Source organism: Lissotriton helveticus, chromosome 1_1 (assembly GCF_964261635.1).
Source record: "Lissotriton helveticus chromosome 1_1, aLisHel1.1, whole genome shotgun sequence".
NCBI classification, from domain to species: Eukaryota; Metazoa; Chordata; class Amphibia; order Caudata; family Salamandridae; genus Lissotriton; species Lissotriton helveticus.
The window spans coordinates 1,779,003,805-1,779,028,239 of NC_136057.1; positions in this window are offsets into that span (position 1 = coordinate 1,779,003,805).

Consider the following 24,435-nt stretch of genomic DNA (forward strand, 5'->3'; position numbering starts at 1 on the left):
TCTACCATTTTAAGTACAGTATTGTGTATTTTTGATGTTTATGGTCTTGTGTTTATATAAAAGATACTTATTTTTTAATATACAACTTGTGTGGTGTCCATCTGTAGTGTTGTCACTTGATTACTGTATGTGTTCAAAAATGCTTTACACACTACCTCTGAGATAAGCCTGTCTGCTCGTGCCAAGCTACCAAGGGGGTGAGCAGGGGGTATTTTAGGAGTGTACCCCCTTACCCTGACTAGAGGCAAAGGTCCTTATTTGTTACAAGTACCTACCTGTGCCAACTAGAGACCCCCAAATATAAAAGGTGGGGAGAAGGGTAAAGTCTTCTCAAGGGCCCCAAAAATCTTCATCTGGTGAGGAGTCACAGTCCAACAAGGCGAAGGGCAATAAGAAGCCATGGTTTCAAATCTGTAAACAGAAGACCCATTGGACAAGTGATTGTACCAAGTCCAAGGACTCGACTCCAGCCACCACTGCCCCTAAGGCAACTGTTCCCCCTAATTCAGCTCCAAGTTTTGGTACACAGAATAAGGGTGTAGTAGGGATCTGAGATGGACTTTGGCCTAGCCACAAGTTCCATCTCAGGCTGTGTTGGTCTGTGATGGAGGCATGGATATGGCCTCCTTATTTGTCAGTCCCAGTAATCAGGGCAAATACAGACAGCAGCCTTTGATCAATGGAAAAGAGGCCTTGGCATTTAGGGACACAGGTGCCAGTGTCACAATGGTGACAAAAGATCTTGTGGCCCCTGAGCAAAAAATACTTGGTGAGATGTACCAAGTGACCAATGCTAGCAAAGTCAGGACAGACCATTCCTTAGCAGTTATTAATTTCACCTGGGAGGGGTAACTGGCCCTAAGAAGGTTGTGGTAAGTGCAGAACTCCCTGTTGAATGCTTGCTGGGCAATGATTTAGAAACTTCAGCTTGGGCTGAAGTGGAACTCAGGACTCATGCAGAAATGTTCGGTATCCCTGCAGATGTGTTTGCTATGACTAGGTCACAGGCAAAAATGTCTTCCACTGAACAGGCCCTGGATCCTGGAAAAATGGACCAGGCGCCTTCCAAGAGGAGTAGCAGTAGGGGTAAGGCAGTGCCTTTCCCACCTGCCTCAGAATACAGATCAGTCTCTTTAGGGAGATGATCTTAGTTCTGAAGAAGGAACTGTCCCAGAGTAGCTTGAACCTGATCAGGTTAAGTTCTGGGGACAGGGGGCCCTTCCAGGCCAGATCTGAGCCAGGAGCACCTGAGCTGCCCTGCTCTTGAACCAGTCAGACAGCTGCTGGGCGTGCCAGTGGGTACCATAGGATCTACTGGGATGATGGACTCCTATACTCGGAGAGTAGAGAACTGAAGCCTGTTGCTACCAGGAGGTTATACCTCTGAAGTTTAGGAGCTTCCTATTGACACTGGCGCATGACATCCCATTAGCAGGTCACATAGGCCAAAACAAGACTTGGGACAGGATTGTCCCTCACTTTCATTGGGCTCATGTCACAAGACACCAATGAGTTCTGTCGCTCCTGTATCACCTGTCATGCAAGTGGTAAGACAGGTGGTACTACAAAGGCCCCCCTGATACCACTACATGTGGTGCTTGTTCCCTTTGAGAGGGTTGGGATTGACATTGTTGGTCCCATGGATCCTCTAACTGCACCTGGGCACAGATTCATACTTGTGGTGGTGGACCATGTCACTAGGTATCCAGAGGTAATTCCTCTTAGAACTACCACACCTCCTGTTGTGGCTAGAGCCCTCCTGGGAATCTTTTCCATGGTGGGTTTTCCTAAGGAGGTGGTATTAGACAGAGGTGCCAACTTCATGTCAAGTTCCTTGACTGCTGTATGGAGTAAATTACAAATGTACCACCCCTTATCACCCACAATGCAATGGATTAGTTCAAAGGCTCAACAAAACCCTAAAGGGCATGATTAAAGGTCTCCCTGAAAAGCTCAGGCGTCGATGGGACATACTTTTTCCCTGCCTTCTCTTTGCCGACAGAGGTTCCACAGAAGGGGGGTTGGTTACAGCCCATTTGGACTTCTGTTTGGACATCAATCAATCAATCATATCATTTGTAAAGCGCACTACTCACCCATGAGTGTCTCAAGGCGCTGGGGTGGGGAATGCTGCTACTGCTCGAAAAGTCAGGTCTTGAGTTGTTTTCTGAAGGTCAGCAGGTCTTGGGTCTGCCATAGGTGGATGGGGAGGGTGTTCCAGGTCTTGGCGGCGAGGTGGGAGAACGATCTGCCACCTGAGGTCGCTCTTCGGAAGCGGGGGTCTGTAGCGAGGTCGGCGGAGCTGGCGGGTGGGGGTGTAGAAGCTGAGTGGTCTGTTGAGGTACGTTGGTCGGGTGTTGTGGAGTGCCTTGTGTGCGTGGGTGAGGAGCTTGAAGGTTATCCTCTTGTTGACCGGGAGCCAGTGCAGGTCTCTCAGGTGGGGTGTGATGTGGCTGCGGCGAGGGATGTCGAGGATCAGGCGTGCAGAGGCGTTCTGGATGCGTTGGAGCCGTCTCTGGAGTTTGGCCGAGGCTCCTGCATAGAGGGCATTTCCATAGTCCAACCTGCTGCTGACAAGGGCCTGGGTGACTGTTCTTCTCGTTTCAGTGGGGATCCACTTGTAGATCCTACAGAGCATGCGGAGGATGTTGGAGCAGGAGGAGGAGACGGCGTTGACCTGTTTAGTCATGGAGAGGGTGGAGTCGAGGTTGACCCCTAGGTTGCGTGCATAGTCGGTGGGTGTTGGAGTGGTTCCCAGAGCGGTCGGCCACCAGGAGTTGTCCCAGCCGAAGGGTTAGATCCAAGGATGAGGACCTCTGTCTTGTCCGAGTTCAGGTTCAGTCGGCTGTTCCTTATCCATTCAGCATCGGCCTTCATTCCTTCGTGAAGGTTGGTTTTGGCGGTGTGGGGGTCCTTGGTGAGGGAGAGTATCAGCTGGGTGTCATCGGCGTAGGAGAGGATGTTGAGGTCGTGCCGACGGGCGACGTGGGCGAGCGGTGCCATGTAGATGTTAAACAGGGTTGGGCTGAGGGATGAGCCCTGGGGTACGCCGCAGATGATCTTGGTGGCTTCGGAGCGGAAGAGGGGAAGGCGGACACTCTGTGTTCCGCCGGAGAGGAAGGAGGTGGTCCAGTCCAGGGCCTTCTCTTGGATCCCAGCGTTGTGGAGGCGTGTTCGTAGTGTGTGGTGACAGACCGTGTCGAAGGCGGCTGACCGGTCCAGGAGGATGAGGGCCGCCGTTTCTCCATTGTCCAGCAGGGACTTGATGTCATCGGTGGCGGAGATGTGGGCAGTCTCGGTGATGTGGTTGCTGCGGAACCCGGACTGGGAAGGGTCCAGGATGTTGTTCTCGAGGTAGCAGGTCAGTTGTTCGATGGCGGTCTTCTCGATGACCTTTGCCGGGAAAGGGTTCAGGGAGATGGGCCGGAAGTTCTTGGGGTCCGCCTTTGGTTTCTTGAGTGAGGCGTTGACCTCGGCGTGCTTCTAGCTCTCCGGGAAGGTTGCTGTCTCGAAGGAGATGTTGATGACTTTCCGGAGATGGGGTGCGATGGATGTGCTGGCTTTGTGAAGATGTGGTGTGGGCATGGATCTGATGGAGATCCGGAGTGGATGGTGTTCATGATCTTGATGGTGTCATCGTCGTTGGTCCAGTAGAGCAGGCGGTTGGTGCGGATGGTGGTCGTGGGGGCGGAGTTCTCAGTGGCTGTCTGGGTGGTCGTGGCGTTGAAAATGTTGTGGATGTCTGTGATCTTGCGGTGGAAGAAGGTGGCCAGTGAGTCGCACAGGTCTTACGAGGGTGGGACGTCGTTGGTGTTGGAGCTGAGGTTGGGGAGTTCCTTCACGATGTTGAAGAGCTCTTTGCTGTTGTGCGCGTTGTTGTCTAGGCGGTCTTTGAAGGAGGCCCTTTTGGCGGATCTGATGAGGTGATGGTGTCTGCGGGTGGCATTCTTGTGGCCGGCGTGGCTGTTAGGTGTTTGTTCACGGAGCCAGATCTTCTCCAGCTTTCGGCAGGTTTGCTTGGAGGCCCGGAGGTCTTCAGTGAACCAGCTGGCTTTCTTGTTGGTATGATTGTTGGAGGGTTTCTTGATTGGGGCGAGGGTGTTGGCGCATTCGTTGATCCATTGTCTGAGGTTGCAGGCGGTGTCTGGGTCGGTATGGTCGGCGGGTGGGCTCTGGGCGAGGGTGGTGGTTAGCTGGTCTTCGGTGACTTTGCTCCAGCAGCAGTGAGGCATCTGTTGTGTGCGGTGGTGCGTAGTGGGTTTCTTGAAGGTGAAGTGGATGCAGCGGTGGTCGGTCCAGTGGAGTTCGGTGGTATGGTTGAAGGAGACGTGGGGACTTGCGGAGAAGATGGGGTCAAGCGTGTGACCGGTAGAGTGGGTGGGTGTTGTGACGAGTTGTCTGAGTCCGAGGTTGGCTAGGTTGTCGATCAGGGTGGTGGAGTTGGTGTCGTCATTGTTCTCGAGGTGGAAGTTCAGGTCGCCGAGGAGGATGTAGTCCGTGGAGGCGAGAACGTGTGTGCTGACGAAGTCGGCAATGGAGTCGCTGAACTGTGGTCGGGGTCCGGGCGGTCTGTAGATTAGGGTTCCTCTGAGGTTGGGGTCGGTGTGGATCTTGAAGTGCAGGTGTTCGGCGGTGCTGAGGGTGTCGTCGATGTTGGTCGAGACTCAGAGTGTTCCTGTGGACGATGGAGATTCCTCCTCCCGCTCTGTTGGTGCGGTCCTTGCGGGTGATCTTGTAGCCTTCCGGGACGGCTATGGCTATGTCGGGTGCCGAGGCGGGGTTCAGCTAGGTCACCGTCAGGAAGGCGACATCTGGGGAGGTTGAGTCGAGTAGGTCCCAGAGTTCAACGGCATGTTTTCGGGCGGAGCGGGTGTTGAGAAGGATGCATCTGAGGTGGTTGGGTTCTTTCCTGGTCGGCAGCATGGTGGGGCGGATGCTTGTGAAGCTGCAGTTCTGGCAGGTGAAAGCTCCGTGTGTGCGCTTCGGGGCGGCCAGGAAGCAGGTGTGTGATCGTCCGGTGTTGAGTGCGTGGAGTGTTCTGGCATTGTAGCGGTGTCAGGCATCCTGGCGCTAGGCGCGGTCCAGGCACGGACAGGCACAGACGGGTTTGCCTTAGGTGCGCCCGCTGAGCTTCCATATGAGAGGATGTGGGAGGGAGGAGCAGCTGGGAGGCGGGAGCAGGGCGGCGAATGGGATTGCAGGTGGGCGGGGCCACAGGAACGCAATGGCAGGAAAAACGGTTGGGGCCGCGGGAGAACTGGGCACAGGAAGGAAAAACAAGTTTAGGCAAGAAAACAAGTACAGGCACAGGAATAAAAACAAGTCTGGGCAAGAAAGCAAGTACAGTGAGGGGTCAATGTACTTGGTCTCTGCTGCAGGATGACTGAGTACATGAAGAAGGCAACTAAAAACCTTGAGGCTAGCCAGGAATTGCAAAAGGCCTGGCATGACCAAAAGGCTGTGTTGACTGTTTATCAGCCAGGACAGAAAGTATGGGTGTTGGAGCCTGTGGCCCCAGCAGCCGCAGCCCTCCAAGACAATTGGAGTGACCCTCATACAATAATTGAGCAGAAGGGAGATGTTACCTACCTGGTGGACCTTGAAACTCCCAGGAGCCCCATAGGGTGCTCCATGTGAATAGGCTCAAACCATATGTTGACAGGGCAGATATGGGCTTGCTCATGGCTACTGATGAGGGACAGGAGGAAGAGTGTGATCCACTCCCTGATCTGCTCTCACAGAACCCTGATGACAAAGGTTCTCAATCAGTTTAGACATATGTTCTCAATGACTCCAAGTCCGACTACCTGGAGCACTCATGAAGTGCGCACAGGGGTCAGTCTGCCTGTTAAAAATGAGATTTACAGGCAAACTGACCATGTCTGGGACTGTATCAGGACTGAAGTCCAGAATATGTTGGACCTGGGAGTGATTGAGCCCTCAGATAGCCCTATGGCTAGTCCAGTAGTCTTGGTACCAACACCTCGCACCCAGAATGGTAAGACAGAGATGAGGTTCTGTGTTTACTACAGGGGTCTCAATGCAGTCACCAGGACTGATGCCCATCCAATACCAATGGCAGATGAGCTTACAGATACTTTGGCCTCAGCCAAGTTTCTGAGCACATTTGACCCGAAAGCTGGCTACTGGCAAATCAGATTAGCTGAGGATGCAAAGCCAAAAACAGCATTTTCAACCCCTAGCGGGCACTACCAATTTATGGTGATGCCCTTTGGTGTGAAGAATGCACCTACCACTTTTCAAAGGTTGGTGAATAAAGTCCCTATAGGCCTGGAAGCCTATAGTGCAGCTTATCTAGATGATATTGCTGTATTTAGCTCCAGCTGGGAGGATCACCTGGTCCACCAGAGAAATGTTTTGGAGTCCCGTCAGAAAGCAGGCCTCATTATCAACTCCACCAAGTGCCAGATAGGGCAGAGTCAAGTTGTATACCTGGGCCACCTTGCTGATGGGGGTCAGGTTCAACCATTGCAGAGCAAAATCCAGACCATCATGGACTGGGTTGCTCCAACCACCCAGACCAAAGTCGGAGCTTTCTTGGGCCTGACTGGGTACTATAGGAGGTTTGTCAAAGGATCTGGATCCATAGTGACCCCTTTGAATGACTTAACTTCCAAGAGAATGCCCAAAAAAGTTCAGTGGACAGTTAGCTGTCAAAAGGCATTTGATGACCTGAAGCAGGCCATGTGCACTGCTCCCTTTTTGCAAAGTCCTGACTATTCCAAACAATTGATTGTTCGAACAGATGCATCTGAGTTGGGGGCAGGGGCTTTATTATCTCAACTGAATGATGAGGGTCAGGATCAGCCAGTAGGTTTTATTAGCAGAAGGTTGACCCCCAAAGAGAAACGTTGGTCAGCTATTGAGAGGGAAGCCTTTGATGTGGTTTTGGCTCTGAAGAAGCTGAGGCCATACTTGTTTGGCACTCAAGTCAAGTCAAAAAGGCTTTATTTCGATAAAAGTTATCATAAAAGCTGCACGTTAAAAAGAATATACAAAAATTCATTGGTATTAAAAGAGAACAACAAATTGATTGCATTACTTTTAAAAAAAACCTTAGTTTTTCATTAAAAGAAGCATTTCATAACAGTTTAGGTTAAAAAGAGAATTAAACATTTCCTTTAAGCCTTTTACTCCTGATGCGCCAGGCCCACGATAGAAATTTTGAGAGGGTGCAAACATATTATGAACGTGAGTCTGACATTAAAATACGCAATGCATCGACATGGTACCTAGTCCCCAACATGCGACACAGATTCTTGAGCCATTTTCTTCTTGGTTGGGCATACTCTTGGCACTCAAACATAAAGTGCGCCACTGACTCCTGTTTGTGAGAGCACGAAGGGCAGAGATCTGTGGTCTGAGTTGACTGTTTCCACCGAGATGTAAAAGTATGCAGAGGTAATGTTCCAATTCTAAATTTGAAATATAGGGACCTATCAAATGGTTTTTCAATAATGTCTAGATAGAGTTCCCGAATTGGTGAGTCCTTGAATCTCAAGAAATCCTCTTGTCAGTCTGCCCAATGTGCAGTCAGTGTTCCTATTATTCAAAATCCAGCTCCAATATAGGCTCTTGAGTACTGCCTTTGGCGGAGATGATTTGTTGGTCCAGGCTTCACTTATGCCCAGGTCACACAGAAGGGATTTCATGTCTTTTAGCCATTTAATTTTATACCATCCTGGTAAGGACATTATTTCAGAGAGCCCTTTCGCGTAATTCGCAAGCTCTGGAACACGCCACAACCAGGCCCATAGAAGTAGGGGTCTAAACCTTGCTAAATCTTCAATGGGTCGACAACCTAAATCAAGCATTAGTGGAGTTGTGGGAGTACCTTGGGGAAGTGACATAATTGCCCTACAAAACTTCCTTTCATATCTTGCCAATTCATTAATTTTGCTGAAACCCCATAGTTCGGCCCCATACAGAGCAGAACTTACTCCCTTTGCTATATAGATGTCAATGACAGGAGCTATGGGTCTTATGGCACAAGAACGTTGTTCCTTCAGAAGGGCCCCAGTTACCCTCTTGTGGGCCAACAACATTTTGTCTAGGTGGGGGGCCCACTGCATATTGTGCGACAAACGGATGCCTAGGTAATCAAATACATCTACCCTCCCAGAGGTACGCCCTTCAACTTAGGGGGGCGTACAGGTTTTTTCGGGGGATTCATTACAAGATATTTTGTTTTATCGGTATTGATTACCAGGCCCCGTTCCACACAGAAGCTCTGGAAGTTGTTGAGGAGTTTTCGGAGACCCATTGGGGATTTGGACAGGAGGAGCGTATCATCAGCAAAGAGAATGGTAGGGACGCGCTCCCCCGCCAGGGATGGTTCATCCGAAGGGTCTTTCAGCAGGTGCTCAACCACTCCATTGATGTATAAAGAAAAAAGGGTGGGAGCCAGAACACATTCCTGGCGGACCCCTCTCTCTACTGGAATACTGGTGTTTTTTTCTCCCCCTGTGCCCCATCTAATCTTGGCAAAACTGTTGTCATGGAGCCTTACAAGTAGTGATAAAATATAGTGCGGTATCCCCATATCACTAAGGACTCTCCAGAGGGTCTCCCTGGGTACAAGGTCAAAGGCAGTCTTTAAATCGATGAATGCGAGATAAAGACTGCCTTTGCCTATGACCAACACCTTCCAGTACACTAGCATCAATCTAAACGCTTGTTCAATTGTGCCAGTGCCTGTTCTAAATCCTGCCTGGAAGTCGGAAAGAACCTTATTGTCATAAATCCATTCCAGTATTCTGGTCAACAATACCTTACCGACTACCTTTTGGCTTATATCCAGCAAACTGATTGGCCTACAATTAGACGGGTCGCCCCTGGCACCTTTTTTAAAAATAGGGACGACCTCCGCCCCTTTCCAGGATGCGGGAACAGATGCGCCCCTACAGATGGCAATAAGTAGACTATGGATGAATTTCCCCCATGTCGTAATGTCTGAGCGCAATATGTCCCCAGGAATGCCATCAGGACCGGGTGCCTTCCGGGGCATAATAGTACTAATGGCATATTCTACCTCTTTTATAGAGAAGTCTGGAGGTATTGGGTCTGCTTCCCAGTCTCTTTGCATTATAGTTAGAGACACTTCCTGTACCTGGTCTTCCTCGATTATATCTAGGGTGTTATGATCAGATTGTCGAGTATATAATTTAGAAAAGTGGTTAACCCACTCTTGGCTGATGATATTACAGGTTATGAGGTCACTATCAGTATGGGGCTAAGATTATAGGGTATGCTGATGATACGCAGCTACTCTTTACTTGGCCAGAAGATCACCTAGATACGGCGACGGTTCAGCTCTGCCTATCTTCAGTTTTTCGTTGGTTAACTATGGCCCAGCTAAAATGTAATGAGGATAAATCAGAGGTCCTCTTCTACGGTTCCTTCCCTCTCAGTTTCAGGAGTTCGCTATGGCCCCCAAATATCCCCTGCCCTAAGGTGATGGGGGGCCCTGCGAAAAATCTAGGTATTTGGTTCGGAGAGGATCTGAAATTTGAGGACCATATAAAGAAAGTCTCTGGGACATGTTTTGCTACTCTAAGAATGCTCAGAAAATTCTTTCCATTGCTCTCTCGAGAGGCTAAGGAGACTGTTGCCCGAGCACTTATTTTAACAAGGCTGGACTATGCGAATGCCCTGTTTAGCGGCATTCCTGCCTATTTAGTCAAACGGCTGCTAGTCATCCAGAATGCCGCTGTCCGCCTTCTTTTTAATGTCCCAAGATGGAAGAGCGTCCGGTCTCATAGGTCTAGCCTCCACTGGCTCCCAGTACCGCAACGCATTCTTTTCAAAACCTTAGTGCTTGCTTTTAGAGCCACTCATGACCAAGGTCCGGTCTATCTTAAGAAGAGATTTACTCTCTATGTCCCTACAAGAGCCCTTAGGTCATCCTCGCTGTTCAAAATGACCCTTCCTCGGTTTAGGCGAGCCAGGCTGGGTGGCCAGTCCATTGCTGTAGTGGCGGCCCGAGCCTGGAACGCTCTCCCTTTGCATTTGCGCTCCAGTCAAGGTGTTACCCAGTTCAAGAAAAATCTTAAAACCCATCTGTTCAGAAGTGTGACATAAGTCGATCCCTGCTGCTCTCTCCCCGCTTTCTCCATCGCGCCAGGATACTCTCCAGTAACGGAGCGCGCTACAAAACAATTTATACATACATACATATACTATCTGGTCTATTTCTTGATCTAATGGTGTCCCAGAAACACCTTGAATCTTTCCTAGCACTTGCCTCTTTTAAAGTGCACCAGAAGTCCTCATCCCACTCCTTTTTTGCTTTTGCCAGTGTTAATCTATACCCTTTCCTAGCTTCCTGTATCTGGGATTGTATTTTACCTTTGACAGCTTTGATTAAGAGGGATTTAGCATGTCTACATGCAGGAGTATACCAATCATGTATACACAACCGGGATGTCGTATTTCTCCCCACACATCCCTTTTTCCAGAATAATTACCCTATGGACCTAAGTGTGTCTTCAAAAATAGGTGTCACCCCACCTATTGCCTGGGCTGTATTGGTGGTATCAAATTTCAACTGGGAGGTCACAAGTAATTCTCCAATTGTTTTAAGTTTTGCCTCATCAGCAGAAATTTGACTCCACTTTAAGCGTCTCCCGCAAGTGGCTACAGACAATTTGTGGGCATGTTTGGGGGGTTTCTTAGTTGATTTATTGGGCCAGTGGTTTGATAAGAAAAGAGAAAGCGGGATATGGTCGCTTTCCACCGTGGATAGGACTACCATATCCTGGACTAATCCCCATAATGTGACATCTAACAAGATATAATCAATCCTCGAGGTATGGTTGACTCTATTGAATGTAACAGCACCCAGGGGATCAGATGGAGTTCGGCCGTTCGCAGCTCTTAAGCCAAACTCCACTGTCAGGGCATTTAGCTGAATTGCCCTATGAGACCATCTTTTGATCGGGGGAATATTTAGGGGCGGGATGCCCCTTCTAGTATCATCCTCACCCAGGTCCAAAATGTCATCTGAAGAAAGTGGCTCATAGGTGCAATTAAGGTCACCCGCAACTATAATTTTAGTACCCTCAGTTTTTTCTCTTAATTCCGCTTCAAGGGTGGTTACAATGGGGGACATAGACCCATGCTTCGTACCTCTGACATAGATGTTAAACAGGTCCAATGAAAGCCCCCCACGAGGACCAATTAAGGAGAGTCCTAGTATGTCTGGGCTATTAATCTGCTTGGATTTTATGCGACAATTAAGAGAGATGCTTATCCAGATAAGCAGACCACCTGAGGGGCGTCCCTTCCCATTGATATGTCTCTCCGCAGGCACAAAATATGTGACATAGCCAACTCGATGGAGTGGTTCTAAGCTCCAGGTCTCCTGGAACAGGCAGATCTTGTGCGCCTCCAGAGAGTTCCATTCGGGCGATGCCAATTTACGGTGGATACCTGCTAAGTTCCAACTAAGTAATGTCAGTGCTCCCTTAGGAGCATATCCGTCACTCTTTTCAGGACCCAAAACTTTGTTTAGGGGCACAGTCACTGATGTAGATGTTAACTCAGCATGACTAGTCGTTGATGCGAGAGTGGGGCTAGGACTAGGGGTTGTAATTTCTCTTGGGATATTCCCTTCCGTGTTTAAACCCAGATCTAAAGGCAAAATATTGGTTTTCTTAATATTGAGTCAATCCACTTCATCCAGTGTGCAAAACCGATTCCAATGTGCGTACTGTGATGAAAATGGATCAAAATTAGGGATACCTTGCCAGGGAAATTGCCTTTCCAAGAGTCTTTGTTGGGGGACTTGCTGATGTACCCTGTTCATAGGAATTCTGTTTCTTGGGATTTGCCCATGGTGCATTAACGGATAGAAATATGAAAGGGGTAGGGGATGGATCTGTGTGTTAGAGCCACAAGTTGGTACGTTACATATATAGTCTACCACAGCCATGTTTCTAAAGTTAATAGTTATAATGTCCCCCGCTATTGTTTTAATGCTTCTACCTATCCATTCCCCTCGTCTAACTGCTAGTATTTCTCCCGAGATGTTGGGGGGTAAAGGTCTATTTAAATGCAACCATTGTGCACATTTGTTCTTTAGTTCAATTTGCGTTTCCCTTTTACCCTCCTTTATCGGTGGTACTCCTGTTAGCACAACCACAAAAGGAAGGGCTTTAGGGGGGAGATTAATTGTACTGAAACGTGTCAACCTTGGCTTCTCTACTTGATCTTTTGGCTTTGTAGTATCTTTATTTGTTCCCTTTTCTAATTGTTGACCAGTTTTATCAGCCAAAGATTAGACATTACCCAATCCACACCCTTGCTTTGATGGAACTTTAGGGTTGGTAGTAGGTGCGTTAGGCTTCAGCGGTACGGGAGCTTCCTTCCCAGGCGAAACATTGCTTTGAGTTGTAACCTTTTGAATAGCTAAGGGTTGTTTGGCTGTAGTAGCCTTAGCGTTCAAGGTGTTATTAGCGGTACCCCCTTTTGCCCCCCTTTGGTTGGTGAAATGACCTTAGCAGATTGCCTAGTCAGGCTCGTCCCTTTGTTGTTTATTAGGGACGTCAGCCTGTCAATTTTTGACATGAGTGGTTTAATGTGGGCAATGATGGTATCTTCAAGATCAGCCTTAAGGTCAGCTACCATATTAGTTACCCAGCAAGGTATTCCCGGTGTAAGATTTGGGGTAGGGGCAACAAGGTTGTGATTTTGCGTACTACTCTGACCCTTTTTCTTCTTCCTATGTATTGGGGGATCGCTAACTTTGTTTGGCTCTAGATTGCCTAAAGATGACTTTCCTCCCTCCCGAAGATTGCTCAGATTAATCTGGGGGGTTCTGTATCCCTTTGTGTCTCAGTTGTAACTTGAGCACACGGAAGGTCTGAAAATGAGGAGGTAATACCAAAACTTAGTTCTAGATCATCAGTGGGATCTATCGTGATTGCCAAGGGATCTATAGTAGTATTTTGTGTGTCATGTGCAAATATAGTAGGTGGTAGCGAAAACCTTCTTTCAGTGTTAGCAATAGCAGTTGATACCACCCCTATAGTCTGTTGCAACATTTTGTCAATTGCAGTAAGCGTAGGGACTGGTTGGGGGACGACCACCTTCTGCTTAGTACTTGACCTTAAGGTAGGCATCCTGGTCGATTTGGTGGTCTTTCTCATATTGCACGGAGCAGGGATAGGTAACACCTAAGGGTTATGTATATGGACAAATAGAGCTAGCAACAGCCCATCCACATGCATGAAAGTAACAAAATCTGCGTTGCCAGTAGTAATATGGTAGGAAGTGTACCGTTGTTAGTTGTATTCAGCAGTTAGGGGGGTGGCCCAGCCCGGCCTCTTCTGGCCTTGGAGGGCCGTAGAGGGCCCGCCCTTTGCCCGGGCTTAGCCCCGGGCACTCCCGCGACGCGGATGTAAAGCCTCGTTTTTAAGCGCCGCCTGGCGCGCTGGTCTCTCTGTCACCCTTCCGGTCCCGGTGCAAAGGGCAGCTGGGTGTTGTAGTTTCCCGCCCTCTCGCTCTCCCTCACTCGGCGGCTGCTGTTGGTCTGCAGCGGCGGAGGGGGAGCGGAAAACACACACAGGTCCGGGGTCAAGAGACAGGTACTGTCGAGCAATGCAGGAAGCCGGTACAATAATGTGGGCTAGAATGCGCTAGTTGCGTCCGTTTGGCACTCACTTCATTGTTCATTGTTCAGACAGACTTTATAAATAAATACTCCCCTCTTATGGCTAAAACAGATGAAGGGCTAAACCCCCATACTTTTGAGGTGGTCCATTTCCCTACAGGGGATGGACTATTCTGTGGAACATAGACCTGGGAGTAACCATGCCTATGCAGATGGACTCTCCAGATATTTTCACTTAAAACATGAAGAATCAACTGTTCAAGGTTAGTTTAATGTCCTGACCTTTGGGGGGTATGTGTAGGAGAGTAGGATCTGCTTCTTATAGTTACCCCCACTTTTTGCTGATGTTCCACTGTTTTCGACTTAGACTGGCTGGGATCCTCCTATCCAGGACCCCAGCCTAGCTGCTTTCTTCTCTAAATTGATTGCATGTACCTTAGGTACACTCCAGATTGGATTCTGGGGTACCCTTATAAGTCCCTAGTATATGTATACTATGTACCCAGGGCATAGGTACCCCAGGGGCTGCAGCATGTATTTTGCCATCCCTGAGAGACCACTCAAACTGACACTACAGGTCTGCTACTGCAGCCTGTGTAAGGTGGTGCATGCACCCCTTGCGTAGATATAGGTTCAATATATCTACCTAATATCACTGCACATATAAACCTATCGGTCACCCTTCTGGCACGCCTTTTCAATCCTGAAGGCAGGGTGCTGGGTTTTATGTGACGACTGTGCCAACACCACTCAAGAAACCCTCAAACAGCCATGCCAGCAAGAGAGCCACCTGGTTCACTGACTAGCTCCAGACCTCCAAACGTGCATGCTGGAAACTGGAGAAAATATGGCTCCACGAATGCACACCGGACAACCACGCAGCCCACAAGGACGCCACCCACAGACATCACCACCTCATCGGATTAGCCAAGAGATCCTACTTCAAAGACCGCTTGGACAACAACGCACACAACAGCAAAGAGCTCTTCAGCATCATAAAGGAACTCTCCAACGCCAACGACATCCCGCCCTCACAAGAACGCTGTGACTCACTAGCCATCTTCTTCCACCGCCAGATCGCTGACATTCACGACAGCTTCAACACCACAACCTCCCCGACGACGCCAGACTCCACCTCCCCTGTAAACACCACTAGCGCCATCCGCCTGACCTCCTGGTCCAACGACGACGAGACACGCAAGGTCATGAACTCCATCCACTCAGGATCTCCGTCAGACCCGTGCCCTCACCACGTATTCAACAAAGGAGACGCAGCCATCGCACCCCAACTACGGAAGGTCATCAACATCTCCTTCGAAACAGCAACATTCCCAGAAAGCTGGAAGCACGCCGAAATCAACGCCCTCATCCAGAAGCCCAAGGACTTCCGGCCCATCTCCCTGCTCCCATTCCCGGCAAAGGTCATCGAGAAGATCGTCAACAGGCCCGCCACCTGGTAGACAACAACATCTTGGACCCGTCCCAGTCCGGATTCAGACAAAACCACAGCACTGAGACAGCCCTCATCGCCGCCACAGACATCAGGCACCAACTAGACAACTGCGAAACATCAGCCCTCATCCTCCTGGACCTGTCGGCCGCCTTCGACACGGTCTGCCATCGCACTCTAAAGACACGCCTCCTAGTAGCCTGAATCCAAGAGAAGGCCCATGACTGGACCACGTCCTTCCTCTCCGGCAGAACCCAGAGCGTCTGCCTCCCACCCTTCCGATCCGAAGCCACCGACATCATCTGCGGCTTCCTCCAGGGCTCATCCCTCAGCCCGATGCTGTTCAACATCTACATGGCCCCCCTCGCACAAGTGGCCCGCCAGCACGACCTCAACATCATCTACGCCGACGACACCCAGCTCATCCTCTCCCTCACCAAGGACCCATACACCACCAAAACCAACCTCCACGAGGGAAAGAAGGCTGTCGCCAACTGGATGAGGAGCAACCGTTTGAAGCTGAACTCGCACAAGATGGAGGTACTCATCCTCGGACCCACCCCCTAAGCCTGGGACGACTCCTGGTGGCCGACCACACTGGGAACAGCACCAACACCCACCGACCATGCACGCAACCTAGGATTCATCCTCGACTCCTCCCTCTCCATGGCTAAGCAGGTCAACGCCATCTCCTCCTCCTGCTACAACACCCTCCGCATGCTCCACAGGATCTACAAGTGGTTCCCGACCGAAACAAGAAGAACGGTGACACAGGCCCTCGTCAGCAGCAGACTGGACTACGGCAACGCACTCTACGCAGGAATCCCAGCCAAACACCTACAGCGACTACAATGCATCCAAAACGCCTCCGCCCGACTGATCATCAACGTCCCCCGCCGCAGCCACATCACCCCCCCACCTGAGAGACCTACACTGGCTCCCCGTCGACAAGAGGATCACCTTCAAGCTCCTCAACCATGCACACAAAGCACTCCACAACGCCGGACCAGCTTACCTTAACAGCAGCCTCAGCTTCTACACCCCCACCCTCCAGCTCCGCTCCGCCAGCCTCGCCCTCGCCGCTGTCCCCCGCATCCAACGTACGACCTCCGATGGCAGATCCTTCTCCTACCTCGCCGCCAAGACCTGGAACACCCTCCCTACCACATACGGCAGCCCCAAGACCTACTCGCCTTGAGAAGACTCCTCAAGATCGGCTCTTCGAGCAGTAGCAGCACACCCACCCTCCCCTCAGCGCCTTGAGACCCTCACGGGTACATAGCGCGCTCTACAAGTACTCTGATTGATTGACTGTCACACCTAGCTCAAGATATTTGGAAATGGGCTATACACAAGATTTATCTCCTGGCAAACCATCTTCCAGTAATAAACTGTCAAATTGCAGACCTTCTCAGCAGACAGAAGCAGCAAATACATGAGTGAGAACTTCATCCTCCGGTTCTCTTCCCATACTTTCAGGAATGGGGATTTCCTCACATAGACCTGTTCGCTACAAAGCAAAATGCCCAAGCTTCGCCTCCAGGTTCCCACACCCACTCTCCAAAGGCAATGCCTTATGGATGAACTGGTCAGGAATATTTGCTTACGCTTTTCCGCCTCTCCCACTCATTCCGCGGTTAGATTGGAAGCTCAGGCAAACATCCTGCAGACTGATTCTCATAGCTCCCACATGGGCACATCAACCCTGGTTCACCACCCTGCTGAAGCTGTCAGTAGTTCCACACCAAAAGCTGCATCTTGCCTCCAGTTCCTCACTCAGAGCCATGGAGAAATCGAGCATCCAAATCCCAAATAACTCAACCTGGTGATCTGGTTCCTGAGGTCATAGAGTTTGGTTATTTACAATTACCACCAGATTGTTTGAATATCCTAAAAGAGGCTAGAAAGCCTACGACTAGGGCATGTTATGCTACAAAATGGAAATGGTTTGATATATTTTGTAACCATATCGATCCTCTTGATGCTTCCGTACAGGACATCATCTGTTACGTGTTACATTTACAGCATCTAGACTAGCCTATGTAGGAGAGTAGGATCTGCATCTTATAGATACCCCCACTTTTTGCTGATGTTTCACTGTTTTCAACTTAGACTGGCTGGGATTCTGCTAGACAGGACCCCAGTTTAGCTGCTTTCTCCTCTAAATGTATTGTATGTACTTTAGGTACACTCCAGATTGGATTCTGGGGTACCCTTATAAGACCCTAGTATATCGTATACAATGTACCCAGGGTATAGGTACCCCAGAGGCCTCCCAGGGGCTGCAGCATGTATTGTGCCACCCATGAGAGACCACTCAAACTGGCACCATAGGTCTGCTACTGCAGCCTGTGTAAGGTGGTGCATTCACCCCTTATGTGGATGTAGGTTCACTATATCTACCTTATATCACTGCACATATAAACCTATCAGTCACCCTTATGGCAGGCCTTACCAATCCTGAAGGCAGGGTGCTGGGTTTTACGTGAGAGGGTGCCCATGCATGAGCAGAGCCCCTCTGCAGCCTTCGGAACCTGTTTTCCGGGGTTGTTTGTGATGCAGCCAACCATATACTTTTAAGTGCATTATAACCTTGCGGTAAATGCTTACTTTAAAACTGCTGCTTAGAAACATGTTGTGTTTGGTGTCAAACACCTTGGAATCCTACCTCCCCGCAAGTAACTGGCGGGGGAGGTATGATTCGACCCTCCTAAAGGGGCACATGCGACACACCGGTACACCCGGTACCAACTTTTTCCACCTGGGCATCACAAAATGGATGCTGCCAACCACAGACTCGAGTCTTCCCTCCTGCTGCTGAGCCAAGCTCGAGCAGGGGAAGGCTTGACAATAGGCTTCCTGTCACAGGGAGGTGTAACTACCTCCCAGACAGGGTTTACGGCCACATGCATCATTGTAGGTATTTGCGATTCCTAAATTGCGAAAATTAAGGAATCGCAATTTAGAAACACAAATACTTATGCATCAAAAATTGGCATATATTTTTGCGATTTCTAATTTTTCCTTATTTGCGATTCCCAATTTTGCGACTCGCAAATAAGGAATCCCTTAACATTGATTCCTATTGGCCTAGGCCCATATGAATCAATGGGAAGGCATTCTCATTTTGCGATTCGCAATTAAGGAATCGCAAAATGAGAATGCAATTTCCAGGGTGCAGGGGGGGTCCAAAGGACCCCCCCTGCACCCCCGAAATGTAACATACAGTCCATTTTTCACACATACATGCCCAAGGGCATGTATGTGTGTAAAATGAGTGTCAAAAATGCACTTTTGTGCATTTTTGAAACTTTTCTTAAATTACCATGAAGGTTGACTTCATGCTAATTTAACACTTCCAATTTGCGAAATCGCAAATTTTTTTCAATGATGCATTGCATTTAAGAAATGGCAAAATTGTGATTTCTTGAATGCAATCGCAATTTAAGAAATCGCAAAGAAATTGCGATTTCTTAAATTGCGAAGAAAAATAATGATGCATCTCAAAAATTGGATTTGCAGTCGCAAATGGCCGATTTTTGCGATTCGCACCGTTTGCGAATGCAAAAACCAATGATGCATGTGCCCATAAGTGTATTGGGGCTGGGTGGGTGTACTCCGAGAGTGCTTTGATGTCTGCACTGGGGGCACATTTGGTGTCCCTGTGCATAGTCCAGCTCAAACCGGTTGCAGGAGCCATTTGCTCCGGCTCTGGCGCGAAACTGGACAAAAGACATGCGTGTAGCCACCCCTCTGTCCTGACCCTCCCGTAGGTATGTCCCACCCCTTCTTTGGGTATAAAGTAGGAACCCCTTACTACAGGACTTTTGATTTTACCTGGACAAACACTGCTACAGAAACCAAGTACTTTGACGATTTACACTATGCTGGATGGCTGAAGAATCTCCCTTGGAGTAAAGGAGTTACTCCCCTGCAAGGCAGGCACCTAAACGCATCTGACCGGTTTGCATCTCCCGAGCTCCTGAGGACTCCAAAGATTTCTGCAACACAGGAGGTGGGTTCTCGAGGTCTCCGAGGTTGGTCTGTGCTCTCAGCAATTCTGAGGCCTGTATCTCTCTTGGGGATCGTGCAACCCGAACACCTCTGCATTGTGTACTTTTGCAGCAGCATATGCGTTTCGGCAATCCCGAAGGCTGTGCTTTGGGCTACTTGTAGTCCTGACCCCGAGTTGTTTCCACCGAAGATTTCCGGCCTGCACTCCACGAGTGTTCTGTGGGCTGGTATTTCGTGATTCATCTCGAGGTCCCTTCGCGATCCCTGGTCCGTTGGCCTGTGGGTCCCTGTGAAGGTAACTTTAACTTTCCGTGAGCTTTTTCTGATTTCTCCAGACGTGCCCTGTCTCTCCATTGCTTGGAGAGTCCCCAGAACCTTGCTGGTCCTCACCGAAGCTGGTTTCCTCTGGCCGTGTGGGGTGCAGTTGCCAAGGCTTGTTGGTGTTCCCCCCCCCCTCCATCCCTCCACCCCCAGCATTCGACATCCTTCGTGGGACAGCTCACCTCCAGACTTTGGTCGTCGTCAACGTCTCCTGGTCCCCGTGGCTGCAGAGTCGAGCATTATCTCAACTCACCTGAAACACCCGACATCGGCGGGCATTCGTCTACCGAGCCCCTGATTACCCTGAAGTGACCCAGACTCTGTCCCCTCTGCTTTCAGGTTCTTCTCACCTCGATTCCAAGCTTGGATTCCACCGGACACTTTTCCTCGACAAAGATTCACAACATCACTTTACACCTATGCACCTGGCTTCCCTGCGTTACGTAACACGGGTACTCCAGTACTCACAAGGGTGCTGCTCTTGGAACCATCTATGTTTGAAAGGGTTTGCTCAAAGTCCTCTACGAAGTGTCCTTAATCTTTAAAATTCCAACTGCGACTTTCCCATAGAGTTGTAAGGAGCTCGCTCCTTTGTTCTCACACTGCACCTGTCCTCCGTGGGTCCCCTGTGTCACTACCTTGGGTGGTTCCTTGAGGTCCCAGCGATTCTACGTGCTGTAGGCACTACGTCTAGTCCTGGTTCTGTCTCCCTCTGGAGCCCGCTATGTATTGCGCTATTTACTGTTGTTCTAGTGATTTAATATTGGGTGCTTTGTTCTCTAATCTCATAAATAGGTTAGTAGAGAGTGTTTAATAATAAATACATATATGTTATATATTCCTTGTGTGTTTCTCCTTTCATTTGGTCATTCAGGAGGTTCTGATCTAGTAAAACAAGCTGCTTTACATTCCTTCGAGACTTAGCTAGAAGGCTGCTCTCCATAGCTACCACTAGGATAGCTTTCAATAAAGGTTGTCTTTAACCTAATCATCAATAAGGGTTGTTTGGACTGGTACAAGGTGCCTCTCTATAATTAGTGGTCAGCATATACCAGGCCAACTTCTCATAGCCTACACATCCATTTACTTACATCTAGCAGCAGTAGCTGCATACTTACAAAACAGACAGCACTTATCTCTATTCAGAGTACCAGTAATTAAAGCCTGTATGGAAGGATTAAAATTCGTAATGCCGCCAAGAGTCCCATCTGCACCAGCGTGGAACTTAAACATAGTCCTTACAAGGCTAATAGGTACACCGTTTGAACCAATGCACTAATGTCAGTTACTATTCCTCATGAAAGGTTGCTTTCCTCGTAGCAATACTTCACTAAGGAGAGGTAGCCAACGCCAGGCATTAACTATACAAGATCCCTTCTTTCAGCTTCATAAAGACAGTCGTTCTTCGAACCAATCCTACATTTCTTCCTAAAGTAGTTTCTGCCTTTCTTATCAATTAGTTGAGCTATGTGTGTTTTTTGCTCAACTTGATTCTGTAGCAGAATGAGCTCTACACACATTTGATGTTAGAAGAGCTCTACTATATTACGTGGAAAGAACAAAAAAAATGGCAAAACAAAGCAGTCTTTGTTGCTTTTTCTCTGCCACACAAAGGCAACCCCATATCTAAATCAGGCATTGCAAGATGGAACTTGAAATGTATCCAGACATGTTAAGTGAAACAAAAAGTACTGTGCTAATACCCCCTAGAGTGCATTCCACTCGCAAAATTGGGGCTACTATGGCCTTCTTGGGGAATATTCTCCTAGCTGACATCTGTGAGGCAGCAACATGGTCTACACCGCACACATTCACAAAACACTATTGTGTAGATGTGTTAGCGAGGCAACAAGCTAATGTAGGCCAGGCAGTACTTAAAACACTGTTTCAAACAACTTCTGGCTAGCCACCGTTGTGGAAGTATACTGCTTTATAGTCTATGCAAAGCATGTGATCTACAGCTCACATGCCCCTAACGGATAATGTGACTTACCCAGTAAGCATCTGTTCTTGGCATGTAGAGCTGTAGATTCAGGTGTGCCTCCCGGTCTCCTGTAGTTGTTGCAGTTCTTACTTTACATACATACGCATGGACATCTCTATTCTACATTTACTAAATCCATTCTCACCCTCTGCGGGAAAACAAAACAATGAAGTTGATGCGGTTCTCCGAAAGGAGGAGTCACCTCGTGACTGCAAAATCATCTTCAAAGAAAAACAACTCGCAAACATCCAGACCCAACACTAGATGGCAGGAGTATGCAAAGCATGTGAACCTACAGTTTTACATGCCAAAAACAGATACTTACTGGGTAAGTAACATCCATTTTTGATTTATTCAGTTTAAGGCCTGCCAAAACAGAATAGTCCTCCAAGTATGCCAGGGCTTGGGTCACACCTTGGCATCAGTCACCCAAATACAGCAATCAGTCATTGGTTTAAAGAGATATAATGTGGTCTTTCACCTTTAACTGCAAGCCATGGCGTCTTCCCTGTTGTCTAAAGAGTTCTGCCAGATGCTCGATGGCCAAAGCAAACAGAAGTAGAGACAAAGGGCACCCCTATGAATGTTATAGGAGTCTGAGATCACTCCACCTGTCCGGACTTGTGTTGGATGTGTGTACAATAAAGGTACCCATCTGACCATCTGTCCCCCAATCCCATCTGGTTCATCACTGCATATAAAAAGTCCCACCTCACAGAGTTTAATGCCTTCTCTAAATCAACCAAAATTATTAGGGCTTCTGGGTAGAGGCCGGCATCAGGATGATGCATTACATGGAAAAGTCTGCGTAGGTTGCCGGATGTGGACCTAGTTTTGGTCCTCATGTATGAGTTGTGGCATATGAGATAAGAGCAGCATTGCCAATACTTTGTTCAAAACCTTAAAGTCCATGTTCATCATGGAGAGAGGGTTGAACTCCAAAGTGCACACTGCTGAATACCTCGTCTTCGGAAGGGGGTCAACCAGTGCATCCCTAGTAGAATCCAGCAGCAATCCCCTACTCAGCACCTCAGCATATAGTGCCTCCAACTTAGGGGCTATGATCTGGGCAAAGGCAGAGTAAAATTCCGTTGGTAGGCCATCTGGTCTCGGTGTCTTACCTGTCGCCATCTCTTTAATGGCAGCTCTCACCTCCTGCACAGTTACCCCACCCCAATTCCACCTGCACTGCGGGGTCTAGTGTCTTCCTCCTCAGAGGTGTCAAAAACTGAGTAAGCTTTTCTGGCTGTTGTGGCTTCAGTTCCCCGTATAAGGTCTCATAATACTCACTGAAGGCCACGTTAATAGCCCTAAATGAATGCATCACTGGCCTCTCATTGGTAGTGATTTGGGTGATGGGGAGCTCCTGGTCTAAAGGCGCACCAACCACGCAAGGAGTCTACCCGATATGCCTCCCTCTTTGTGCACTCTTGCTTGGTGTTTACTCAGGTCTATGCATCTCAATTATTCTAGGGCACTATTATATTTGCCCTACATGTCTTCAAGTTGTTTGTGAAAAAAACGCCCTGGCCTTCAATTTGGTGCCTTGATCGTATAGGCTTTTCTCTAGAGTGTTGAGTTCCCCAAGTATTTCTTTCCTTACATCTACTGTTTGCCCCATACAGTGTCCCCTTATCACCATAAAGGCATCCCACTTTATCATTGGGGAATTCGCTGTGCCCTGGTTAAGCTGGAAATATTCTTAGATGGTTATCTGTAGAGAATCCCTAAAGCATGGATCCTCAAGGAAAGCAGGATTAAGTTGCTATGCGGGGGTCACCGTTTCCTCCGCAACAGGGCGGAGGCATAGGAGGAGCAGGTTGTGATCTGCAGAGTGCACCCTAGGTATTCAGTGTGCCACAAAGGCGCTCCGGCAGAGAACACAAACATATAGTCTAGTGTGCAGGCTATAAAGATAAGAGTAATAGGAGTAATTTCTCAATAGACCATATTGTACTCTCCAAATATCTTTTAGGTCTCATTGTTCCCTCCAGTCTTGTTATCCCATTGTTGTCTTCAAGGCCAACGTGCAATGCAGCAGCTGGAGTCGACCTATCCAGATCTACATCTGCTATACAGTTAAAATCGCCCCCTTGATGGAGGTTGTTTGTACCCATAGACGAAAGGGGCATGAACAGACACCGTAGATATTGAACTTGGTCCTCGTTCGGGGCATAAATGCTTCCCAGTGTAATCTCCCTTCCCAGTAGCCTGCCGTTCACTATCACATACCGGATCTCTGGGTCAATACCGCAGTGCTTTACCTCAAAGGGTTTTCCAGATCTGATCCACAATAGTACACCTCTCGAAAATACGGAATAAGAGCTTGCCCACAACGGGCCTCGCCATCTTTGTCACAAGTGGGTAGTCTCCTCCGCTGTGAGGTGGGTCTAAAGTAGTAGTAGGGGGGGATTTATACGCTGTTCACACTGCCGCATTTAATGGGGGATTGCTGGTACAGATGACCTTAGACCCCGGTGGTGGCCTAGAGGCTCGATTGGTGCTGAGGAGTGCCGTGACGCTGTCGGAGGCCAGGCACTGCATTGGAGAAGTGCGCCGGTGAGGAGTGCTGCTTGGTCGGGCCTCTCTGACCCGGGGAGCTTCGGCTCTCTTTGCTGGGTCCTCGTTCCGACTGTGAACCCCCCTGAGAGGCGCGGAGATGCTGCTGAGGACCCAGGGGATCTGCTTGACGACGGCGGGCTCGGTGGAGGAGAAGCGGTCTGCTGGTGAGCCACCTGCAGGCGAAGCGTAAGTGGAGGCGAACGCGCTGGGGCCTGACGTGGAGGCTGGAAGGCCGCGCGGCCCTGCTCCGTCCCATGTTCCCCCCCCCCCCCCCCCGGTACGTGCATTGTGGAGGATGCCAGGGCCGCTCCTGAGGCGACCGGCAACTCTTTAAGCCCCAGAGGCCTGCAATTGTCACTGGCTCTGCAGTGGAGACGGGCTGGAAACGAGGTGAGAGGTGCGGAGGGCGGGGCTGCCCGGCATTGCGAGAGTTGCCCTGGACCCATCTGCGCCTTGGGGGCCCCGCACTGA